Source organism: Pseudophryne corroboree, chromosome 2, assembly GCF_028390025.1.
Source record: "Pseudophryne corroboree isolate aPseCor3 chromosome 2, aPseCor3.hap2, whole genome shotgun sequence".
Classification (NCBI taxonomy): Eukaryota; Metazoa; Chordata; class Amphibia; order Anura; family Myobatrachidae; genus Pseudophryne; species Pseudophryne corroboree.
The window spans coordinates 530,287,415-530,299,670 of NC_086445.1; the positions used below are offsets into that span (position 1 = coordinate 530,287,415).

The 12,256-nt window shown below is 42.2% G+C and overlaps 1 protein-coding gene across 2 annotated transcripts in view; it reads left to right on the top strand.

The window, feature by feature from the left end:
* NFYC (nuclear transcription factor Y subunit gamma) overlaps positions 1-12,256 on the top strand; it is a 226,727-nt gene that overhangs the window by 134,855 nt on the left and 79,616 nt on the right. The window contains exon 1 of one of the 2 annotated variants that reach the window (XM_063954214.1): positions 4,618-4,912. The exons of the other annotated variant lie outside the window; for it this stretch is intronic. The gene's annotated coding sequence lies outside the window, so the exon portion shown is untranslated. Of the gene's footprint in view, positions 1-4,617; positions 4,913-12,256 lie in introns of those variants that run through there. 2 annotated transcript variants of the gene reach the window in all.

Consider the following 12,256-nt stretch of genomic DNA (forward strand, 5'->3'; position numbering starts at 1 on the left):
TTCCCTCCTCTGCTTCTCATAACCAAGGTATTGAGAATTATAAGACGTAGAGGAGTAAGAACTATACTCGTGGCTCCGGATTGGCCAAGAGGGACTTGGTACCCGGAACTTCAAGAGATGCTCACAGAGGACTAATGGCCTCGGGAGTTAAGAAGGGACTTGCTTCAGCAAGTACCATGTCTGTTCCAAGACTTACCGCGGCTGCGTTTGACGGCATGGCGGTTGAACGCCGGATCCTAAGGGAAAAGGCATTTCGGAAGAGGTCATACCTACCCTGGTCAAAGCCAGGAAGGAGGTGACCGCACAACGTTATCACCACATGTGGTGAAAATATGTTGCGTGGGTGAGGCCAGGAAGGCCCCACGAAGAAATTTCAACTAGGTCGATTTCTGCACTTCCTGCAAACAGGAGTGTCTATGAGCCTCAAATTGGGGTCCATTAAGGTTCAAGTTTCGGCCCTGTAGATTTTCTTCCAGAAAGAATTGGCTTCGGTTCCTGAAGTCCAGAAGTTTGTCAAGGGAGTATTGCATATACAGCCCCTTTTGTGCCTCCAGTGGCACCGTGGGATCTCAACGTAGTGTTGGGATTCCTCAAATCATATTGGTTTGAACCGCTCAAATCTGTGGATTTGAAATATCTCACATGGAAAGTGACCATGCTGTTGGCCCTGGCCTCGGCCAGGCGATTGTCAGAATTGGCGGCTTTGTCTTACAAAAGCCCATATTTAATTTTCCATTCGGACAGGGCAGAACTGCGGACTTGTCCCCAGTTTCTTCCTAAGGTGGTGTCAGCGTTTCACCTGAAACAACCTATTGTGGTGCCTGCGGCTACTAGGGACTTGGAGGACTCCAAGTTGCTAGACGTTGTCAGGGCCCTGAAAATATATATATATATATATATATATATATATATATATATATATATATATATATATATATATATATATATAATTCCAGGACGGCTGGAGTCAGAAAGTCTGACTTGCTGTTTATATTGTATGCACCCAAAAAGCTGGGTGCTCCTGCTTCTAAGCAGACTATTGCTCGTTGGATTTGTAGTACAATTCAGCTTGCACATTCTGTGGCAGGCCTGCCACAGCCAAAATCTGTAAATGCCCATTCCACAAGGAAGGTGGGCTCATCTTGGGCGGCTGCCCGAGGGGTCTCGGCTTTACAACTTTGCCGAGCAGCTACGTGGTCAGGGGGGAACACGTTTGTAAAATTCTACAAATTTGATACCCTGGCTGAGGAGGACCTGGAGTTTCTCTCATTCGGTGCTGCAGAGTCATCCGCACTCTCCCGCCCGTTTGGGAGCTTTGGTATAATCCCCATGGTCCTGACGGAGTCCCCAGCATCCACTAGGACGTTAGAGAAAATAAGATTTTACTTACCGATAAATCTATTTCTCGTAGTCCGTAGTGGATGCTGGGCGCCCATCCCAAGTGCGGATTGTCTGCATTACTTGTACATAATTATTGTTACAAAAATCGGGTTGTTATTGTTGTGGGCCATCTTTTCAGAGGCTCCTTCGTTGTTATCATACTGTTAACTGGGTTCAAATCACAGGTTGTACGGTGTGATTGGTGTGGCTGGTATGAGTCTTACCCGGGATTCAAGATCCTTCCTTATTGTGTACGCTCGTCCGGGCACAGTACCTAACTGAGGCTTGGAGGAGGGTCATAGGGGGAGGAGCCAGTACACACCATGTGATCCTAAAAGCTTACTTTTTGTGCCCTGTCTCCTGCGGAGCCGCTAATCCCCATGGTCCTGACGGAGTCCCCAGCATCCACTACGGACTACGAGAAATAGATTTATCGGTAAGTAAAATCTTATTATATATATATATATATATATATATATATATACACCATATATATACCATGCTGTAATTTTCCAATACAAGCTTATTTAAAAAGACCTTGGAGTGCCGCCTGTTTTTCTTCCACGAAGTACCACATCGGACTTGGGAAGGATTTCTTTGTATATATATATATATATATATATATATATATATATATTTATATTATTCCTATAAATAAAAATAGCCACATGACTTAGCTGCCCATACACCTAAAGATTTATTGTCCAATCTGGCTGGTTGGAGTGAAAATCTGGTACTGTATGGGAGCAAATGACATTTGACCATTTGCTCCGAAATGCCGGAAAACCAACAAAAACGGACATTTAGACCAATTGGTTAATTCAAATGGATTTTATCAATTTGTCTGACCATTTTTGTCTGTTTTCCAGTGTTTGGGAGCAAATGGTCAATTGTCATTTCCTCACATACGTTACCAGATTTTCATTCCAACCAGCCAGATTGGACAAAAGGTGTACGGGCCAGTCTTGCGTGTGTTTGTTCCATGTTCATTACTGGAATGATTTGTGGTGTTTTAAGGGGTTCGGTATGATTTACCGCTGCTTGGGATGCCGAATGTCAGTATACTGACATCGGCATCCCGAGCGATAGAATGCCAGCAGGGGGCGAGCGCAACAAAGCCCCGTGCGGGCTCGGTGGCGAGCTGTGCTCGCCACAGATTCTATTTTCCCTCTATGGGTGTCGTGGACACCCATAGAGGGGGAATCGCCCACCTTGCCGGTGTACCGACGGCGGTATGGTGCCCCTGTCGGGATCCCGGCATTAGTATTGTGACAGCCATGATCCCACCAAGCGGTATGCTAACCATATACATTTTAAGCACTCCTGCAAATCTGAGTGTATGTAGGGAAATTGCCAACAGGTGTAATGTTTTCGGTTTTAAATTGTGTGGTTAGTGCAAGTCTGAATAGATGCAGCCTGCTCTAATGTCCCATGACTAGAGTCTCCATCAGGCACTAGTGAGGTGTGGTGAGGTCAGTGGCTGGGGAGGCATTAGCTAGTATCACAGTTTTGACACACACAAAAATTATTCCGATAATATAAGTATGACTATAAAAATGATTAGAATAATAGAAAGATTGTTATAATAAATATTGTCTTTGTATTACTCCAAATAATTTTTACAGTCAAAGCTCTGGAGCAGAGGTTCCCAAACGCGGTCCTCAAGGCACCCCAAATGTCCAGGTTTTAGGTATATCCATGGCTCGGCACAGATGGTTAAATCAAATTGACTGGGGGGCTAATTAAGTCACATGTGGCCAAGCATGGATACATTTAAAACCACAGCCGTTGGGGTGTCTAGAGGACCGTGTTTGGGAACCTCTGCTCTGGAGTATATTGGACAATGACAGGTGAGGTTCTGCCTACCCTGACCACACATCACGGTTAGACACATTATAATATCTACTATTTTTGTGTTATGTTGAACATCTATATTACATTGTACATTTATGTGAAATTTTAGAAATAGAAAATATCAATAACAATTTACAGAGGGGATGAGCAGAAACAAACAGAGCAACAGTTCAGTTGCTACACAGGGTACCCAAAACCTGTTTAATTGATCCCCATAGAATCAATTATTTTCATATTTGTTTTTTTTACTTTAGAAAAAACTTTAGAGGTTATTTATTTTAATTCCATATTAAAATATTGTAGTTAAGTGGGAAAAGCTCCCAAATAAATTACTACTTTACATTATATTCTTACACCATGATTAATTTAAGACATACAGTAGTTTAGGATAAACCGTATTATGTTAGGAGAAAAGCTTATGGGGCATGTGTGCGCACTAAGCCTTGGCGTGAGATAGTACCAGCCAATCTGCTCCTGCCATTTTTTTCCAATCACAGCCTGTAACATGGTAGTTTGAGTCGAATGCCTGGTACTTTATCTCTCTCCATTTTAGATCTCTCCTTAGCATTTGTGCTCCACAGTGTTATAAAATATATGAGTCATGACTAAAGTATTAATAGGTCAGACTATCTAGTGGTTTTCTTCATGTGTGATTTAGAGGGTTTCCATAAAGCTCTGTGTTATGCAAGTCTCTAACGAAACATTGAGTTTTGTGGTTCTTGTTGTAACTATAACCTGATTATGCAAGCCTTTAAAGCGTCTGTTTTGACCTTGGCGTGATAGCAGTTTAATGTGTGGGTTTGTTATATTCATGTACTGGAATTGGCTGGCTGGAGAAACCTTATATTGTCAGTCTGCTACACATGTGTCTTTTGTTGTATGCGTCCAGCACCTTTCCTTCACTCCTAACATATGCGTTCAGTACATTATATTTAATTGCAGTGGGTGAATGTAGAAATGGTAATTGTGCAAAGAAAATCCCCCACCGTACAACCTTACATGACGACGTACTATTGAAAACTAGAGAACATCCAAACTGTGTGCTTTTAGTAGGCAACAAAAACGGTCAGCATTGATTTGTTAAAAAAAAAAAACTGCTGCATTGAAAATGTATTACATATTAATACAATGTACTCTGTTCTTTAAAGTCACTTGGTCTGACCCCTGTTTGTCTCAAGGTAACTTTAAACAGGAAGTGTTACAGTAGAGGAGACTGATGACCTAACATACCAATAGTAGCAGAGCAGTGCTCTCCAGTATAAAGGAGCAGCCTATAGGATTAGAGGAGAGGCGGGTGTTAGTGTCATGTAGCAGGCTAGATTGAATGCCTTTGACTGTTAAAGTGGAAGGAGGCTGCAGGATTTTTCATTGGAGACTTGGGAGTTTTTCCCTTAGACAGGGGTCAGCTGAAAGACAAAGAGAAATGGCGAGGAGTTTGAAAGGAGAGCAGACCCTGTCTGTCTGGCTTCAGAAATGGATATTGCACAGTATCGTCCTTGCATGTCCTCATGCCTTTGTCCTTTCTTCTTTCTCCTCTTTCTTTTTTTTTTTCTCCCCCTCTCTCTCCCGAGAGGGGGGAGGGTTAGTGAGAGTGGAGCTGAAGGGTGAAAATATAAGTGCTTCAGCTTAGCCGAACACTCATGAAATGGAAATTTCCTGAAATTGTGCTCTGACCCTGGTAAGTTTAATATAGAGCTATGGATTTTATTTATTATTTTCTATGTATCCGTGTGTGTGTTCTGTTTTTCTCTTCCCTTCATTGAGAAATCCAAGTTTGTACTGTCTAAGAAAATGGCCCCTTGCATTCCAGGCATACCTTCTGCTGCACCTCTTGCACAGTTGTGTGGATTTTTCTGTCTCTTGAGTTGCTCTGTAGTGGTAAAGACTTGTACAAAGTGCAATTAAGAATTACCAGGGAATGTTTAGCTAATATTTGTGTGTGGTCCACAAATGCTTTGTGTGTGTGTCTAATGTGTACTGTGTATTCAATATACTAGAGTGCAGATGATCAATATGTGTGTGTCACCTGTATAGGAGTAATTTTTATATATTCTAATTTTCCATATTTTTTGATCACCACCTCCATGTCCCAGATGTTAGCCTTGTCCTGGAACAAAGAAGTGGTTAAGTGGCACTAAGTGATTGTTAGTATACAGAACAGCTGTTACTTTTGCTTAAATTCCAGTTGCCAAATCAATTTCATTTTTAATATTTTAGTCATTTTTTTCCAGTAGAAAAAATTATCTGCCTAGTCTAAGAGGAGAAATCATATTAAAAATGGGTTTGTTTACTTTGTGTGTTGAAGGATACGTTCTCTGTTGTGTTGCTTTTCTGTCTTGTCCTTGTGCCTTACAGGTAAGCCTGTGTGTTTGTATATCCTGTATACATAATAGGATCATTAGACTATGCACATTCTTGCACAGGGGTTATGGCAGATGAAGCTTGGTAACTGTACAGGTGTGCATTCTAGCTGCTGACAAAGGTATACTTTATACTAGTTAGGCTCTCCGATAAGGTATGAAGGTCATTGGAATGTTTGATGTGCAGCAACACATTCCAGGCCAGACACTGTAACTCTGCAGGCCAAAGCAAAATACTCCAGTCAGCAAGTTATTTTGCAGCATGTTTTGTTTGTGTTCTATATCATTTTTAATTTTTTATTGAGAGCCTATGTAATGTTGTGCAAAGACTGCAGTGACATTTTTAGGATTTTTTTTAATTTTTTTTTTATTCCATGTTAATCTGCAGTTTGCTTAACTAAATGTTATGGAGGATAGGCCTCTTTCAGGTAGGATGACCTTGAGATGCTACTGCTTTGGAGTTGAGAGAATGAAGGACGCGGGTTACGTTGTGCAGCCTAATACAAAATAAAAAAAAGTAGAATATCAACTTTTTCGTAAACTGTGCATCGAAACATAGACAAGAGCCTGAGGAAGTTGCACTGTGGTTTTTCTTTCATAACTTGTTTTACAGTGTTTGTGTTGGAGTATGCATTTGCATGCACTAAATTAATGACTTTAGTATGAATGGAATGAGAATCAATATAAATGGGAATATCTGAAACGGCTGCCCAAGTCCAAGATTTAAAGTGACCGAACTACACGTATCGGGTAAAGATCTGTTCCATCAGATTTTCAGGAACTTCCCTTTCAAATATTGGTTATCAACTCATCAATTGAAAATTTATGTGATCACTCTACAATAGATGACATTAGACAAAGCATGGGTTTAGGCCCCATACATGCAATTTCCTGATCCCCCAGGGTTGGGAATATCAAACATGTTAGATTTCCTGATTTGCCTATCTCAACAAAAATTGCTCGGGATTGGCAAATCAGGGATTTTACATGGATGGATCACGATAATTGATGACGAAGTTTTTGATCATCTGTTCTGAGAATCCAAACCCTGATGTATGGCCCGCATTACACAAGCTCATTAATAAACACATCTGTTTCAGCCATAAACTAGAGGCCAAAAATTGGCAATAAGAACCCACCAATAATTCTAAAAGGTGTTAATTAGTTATCGGCATCGTTAATTACCATAGTTAAATCGGATTTGCTACAATCTGTGATTGTACAGTGTATATCAGCGTAATAGCACATGAGTAATACAATAAATGGAGGAAACCGCTGCATACTTGCTAACTGGATAAGATAAACTCCATATTCAAGTTCAGACACTTTAAAGAAACCAGTGTTGGTACTCTGAAATGGAGGCATTTCCTCATTTATCCCAGAGAAAGAGGTAAGAGGATTGCACACCAGGGAATGTTGAGGAATTGTTTCCTTCAGGATTCGGGATCCAGTCACATTGTCAACAGTTACGTGTTGACATTCAAAATGTCGACATTAGAAAGTCAACATCTTTAAATGTCGCCATGTAACATACCTACAGTCTCATAGTGTTGATAGGTAGGCAGTAGGGGAGGGTTAGGGATTAGGGTTTCAGTTACATTGGGACCAGGTAATTGACCACTGGGCTACCAGGGATGTTAGGTCAGCAGTCTATCATGTTGACGTGTCATCTGTGTAGACATAATGGCCATAGCTGTCAGCATAACATCACACTTGAGGAAGCATCTTGTAGCATTATCTTCTTTAATACACTGCTTTATTTTGTTAACTATTGCGCACAACTCTATAATATAATAGTGTCTATCATTATTTTTTCATTGTTGCGACTTGTAATTCATTTCTGATTCACATTTTTTTGGGGCAGAATCATTATTCAGTGTGCCCACTACCAGTTTTTCATTTGGAGAAATAGAATTACGGTTTTCTATAATTCATGACACCATCTCTTCTATTCTACTACTTTTCAATTGAATGTAATGGCATGCTATCTGTACCACGTTATTCCAACAGTGCAGGAGCCACAGTTCTTAAAATAGAGGTCATAGGGATGCAGGTATCTCTGTCAATGTGTATATGTGTTGGGGAATGGGCACTATAATATTTGTTGTCCTGAAACTTTTGTTTTTTGATATTATCTATATGTGTGCTCTTCTTCAGGATGGTCACCTTGTATTTGCCCTTCACGCCCTGCTTCTCATGGTTTTGATGGTTTGATGCTGTTTTACGACCATAAAATAAAGTGTAGGAATTATACCATGTCATTGGGTAGGTTTACTAAAGAGCGGGTTTTCAAAGCAGCTGATAATCTATTCAATTTAGTTTTTAATGGCAATAGGAATAAAACTTAAACCAGGCTTGCTGTTTTAAATACATTGGCCAGAGCTGCAGTTCGATGATGCTAGGTCAGTGGTTCTCAAACTTTTTTGGTTCAGGGTACCCTTTAGTGTCTCAGACTTTTTCGCGGCACCCCTAGGTGAGAGCAGGGTCAAACTCCGAGAAGGGACAGCGATATGGTTACACACACACACTGCGTCCTGGAGGTGGGGGTAGTGACATTCTTGCATTGTGTCCTGGGAACAGATTGACATGATGACACAGACACACACACACCAGATGCGGGAAGGAAGGAACATGATGACACACACACACTGGGGCCTGTGGGTGAGGACATAATGACATACATAATACAGGTTGAGTATCCCTTATCCAAAATGCTTGGGACCAGAGGTATTTTGGATATGGGATTTCTCCGTATTTTGGAATAATTGCATACCATAATGAGATATCATGGTGATGGGACCTAAAGCTAAGCACAGAATGCATTTATGTTACATATACACCGTATACACACAGCCTGAAAGTAATTTTAGACAATATTTTTTATAACTTTGTGCATTAAACAAAGTGTGTGTACATTCACACAATTCATTTATGTTTCATATACACCTTATACACACAGCCTAAAGGTCATTTAATGCAATATTTTTAGTAACTTTGTGTATTAAACAAAGTTTGTGTACACTGAGCCATCAAAAAACAATGATTTCACTATCTCAGTCTCACTCAAAAAAGTCCGTATTTCGGAATATTCCGTATTTCGGAATATTTGGATATGGGATACTCAACCTGTATAACCTGGGAGAGGGTAGAGAGTTGTGCAGTTATCATAAGAAGATGGGGCAGAGCAGGACTGCAGAGACTGTAACACCACTAGAGAAGGATCACATCACAGGGAGTACAGCTTGTACAGAATACAGGTTGAACACAATGGGCGGCACTTTTAATTTCTCACCTTGTAATTTTTTTTTGTCATTACTTTGCAGTTGCATTAGGGAGAAAGATGAGTTGTGGCATCATCACTGAGCACTGCTGGAGCCCACCCCCAATCTCTGTCAGCTACTCAGAGCTTCAGCTCCGCCCTCACCATGCCTACACATGTATGCACCGATCACCAGTGCAGTTCATTGGGGACTGGTGCATCTACTCCCTAACTTTTCACACAGACCGTATTGACCTCCCGGACACGGAACCCCTGTAAATGTGCTGCGGCACCCCAGGGTACAGTTTGAGAACCGCTGTGCTAGGTGATGAGCCCTGGCTCAGAATCTGTGTTCAAGTTCAGCCCAAAAGTGTTCTTTTTAGTTGTAGTCAGGGCTCTGTGAAGGTCAGTCACATTTTTCCACACCAAACCATTTTAAAAAAACAAACATTTTTTTAACGGTCCGTGTTTTGTGGATAGAGACACTGTCATGCTGAAACAGGGAAGGTCATTCCTCAAACTGTGCAGCAACGTCGGTAGTACACCAGTGTCTAGAACAGTGGTGGGGAACCTCCGACCCGCGGGCCTTATATAGCCCGGAAAAGCATTTGGTCCGCCCTGGAGCCCTGCCAAGGCGGCCCCAGATTGTAAAATACCGTGTACAGTGTGAAAAAACTACATCTCCCATGATGCAGTGCATGGCAAATGGCTTCGGGCAATGATGTTAGGCAGCTATGGAGAGAGATCTCAGCGGAGGTCTGCTCTGCTGGCTGTAGGATGAATGGCTGTGCTGTGGTGAGGAGCGGACCCAGGACCTTGACCGGTGGTGTGTAGCAGTCTGATTGGACCTGTCCTGCAGTAGCAGTGACTTCCCTGCTGGCACTATACTGGGGCATTGTGTGTATCTGGCACTACTGTGGACATTATGTGTAACTGATACTACTGTGGGCGGTATGTGTAAGCAGCTATTACTGTGGCCATTGTGTGTAAGGAGCACTAATGTGGGCATTATGTGTAAGGCCACACCTATTTTCCTGGGAAAGCGTCTGCATTGGGGGAGTGCTTCAAAAATGGCCTGCGAATGATGTTGAAAAAATCCAAATGGCTTTGGCAAAAAAAGAAAAAAAGGTTCCCCACCCCTGCTCTAGAATGTCATACTATACTGCTGCATTAAGCTGACCCTTCTCTGGAACTAAGGGGCCCTAATCCAAAACACGGTAACATCCCAGAACATTATTCATCGTCCACCAAACCCTACTGTTGGCAGTATGTATTTGGCCAGGAAGCGTTCTTTCTTGGCATCCGTCAAACTAGATCAGACAAACTAGATCAGACTGCCATAGAACAAGTTTCTACTGCTTCATTGTCCAGTGGTGATGTGCATTACACCACGTCTGGCACTTTTCGCATGGGGAATTTGTATGTGGTTGCTTAGCCATGGAAACCCGATCTATGAGCTCCTCAGGAGCAGTTCTTGTAAAGTAATGTTTGTGAATGTAAATGTAGCATAGTAGACTGTTACTTTATATCTGTATAATATACACACACGTGTCATGTGCAGTAAGTTTCTGAATGCACAAAAAAATGTTTTATTTACAAACAAAGTGAACATTTCATTACAAAGTTTTCACCAGGGGAGTCTATGGAAAGTTAGCTGCACTCACACCACTTGTACTACATTCAGACCGCAAATGCCGGATCCTACCCGGTAAGACAAACGTGTACTTACCGGGTGGGATCCGGCATTTGCGCTCCGCTGCTGGCTTTCCGACCCGGCAATATACCTGGTCGGTTGCCATAGCAGCGGAGGGAGCAGCAGGGGCGGGGGTGGAGGCGGCGCCGGGAGATGAGCTCATCTCCTGCGCCGCCTCTCCCTATGCTGTGAATGGGAACCGTGTCGCATCGACACAGCTCCCATTCACACCGCACCTGACCCGGTAATCAACCCGGGTAAAACCCTTCTTTTTTTACCGGGTTCAATTACCGGGTCAGGCGACCCGCTAAATCGTGAAAGGACCTTTCACATCGCACACTGACCCGGTTCGAAACGGCAATATGTCGATACCGGGTTATTTGTGCGATGTGAAAGGGGTATTGGTGAAGCAGCTGGACCAGTACGAAGCAAGTATGTCTTCTGTATGCTGGATGAAGGTCTCCACTGAATTTTCTGGTGGCCTAATTGAATCTCGCACATCTTGCGCTTAGTTTGTGAAAATATGATGGAGTCACAAGGGGCCGATCCTGGACTGTATGATGGATGACCAAGCTACTGGATGCGTTTATGGGTCAAAAACTCCACCATACTCCACGTATACTTAGATGACTTTTTTAGCATGTCATTTCAAATTGCGTAGTAACAAACTTCTGTGCAAAATCAGTATATTAGAAAAAGAATACAGGATTTAAGATTTTCTCACAAATCATATCCATGCTGGGAATATACATCCCACCCAGCTGTGTCTCCCAACGGCCATTTCGGCTCCTGCCGTCGTCAGGGGGGTCACCTGGAAAGAATGCATGTATCACATGGATGCACCTTTAAAAAAAAAAAACCCAGAGTATAACACACAAAATGTACAGGGAAAGTTCAGTTTTTGCATCCCTTCCTCGCTTACTCCATACCTCCCATTACTTAAAATTGGCAACAGTTTCTGGCAGTGACCTTGTTGGCTGGTTTAACCAAAAGGGTTTGTTTTGTTTAAAAAAATAATAATAATTATGCTCCGACTATAGGCCTGGTGCCGTAACCTCATTAAAAAGAGAGAGCCTTTTACAGATGTGTCCTCATACATCTTGCCTCGATATGCCATGCAGCGGGAGATGCCTAGCATGAGTTGACAGGTCCCATACAACTCGTTTTTCTTTATTTGCTGAAAATGCAACTTATTTGCATCACTATGCGAATGAGACGCACAAGCAGACTGCTGAAATGTGACATGCCTATATTCTCTGTGCGACCGCGCCTGTATCTGCGTGCAAAATTATACATTACAGTGTTTTAGCATTTCATATTCAGATACAGCCACGGACTAACACAGAATATAGGCATGCTACATATAATTTTAATCACAAGCTGCATGTGCGTCCTATTTGCATCGTTTTGCAAATAAGACGCATTTTAATGGAAAAGGTTGCACGAAAGAATGCTCGGCGCTATCAGCCCTAGAAGGGCTTTTTAACATGAGTGGAGGCTAGATGCAAGTGGACACATCTGTATAAGGGAATCCACCTGGTATTATTTCACATTCTTTTTGCTTGTGGTCATTTGAGTGAGCTGAACCAATACAGTAGTTTCACACAAACACACCAGAGAATTAGGGAGGGTGAACCAGACAGAGAGGTACCAAATCTGCCTAGCATCAGCTAAGACTCCACAAACTCCTCCCATAGCAATCCTATAGGA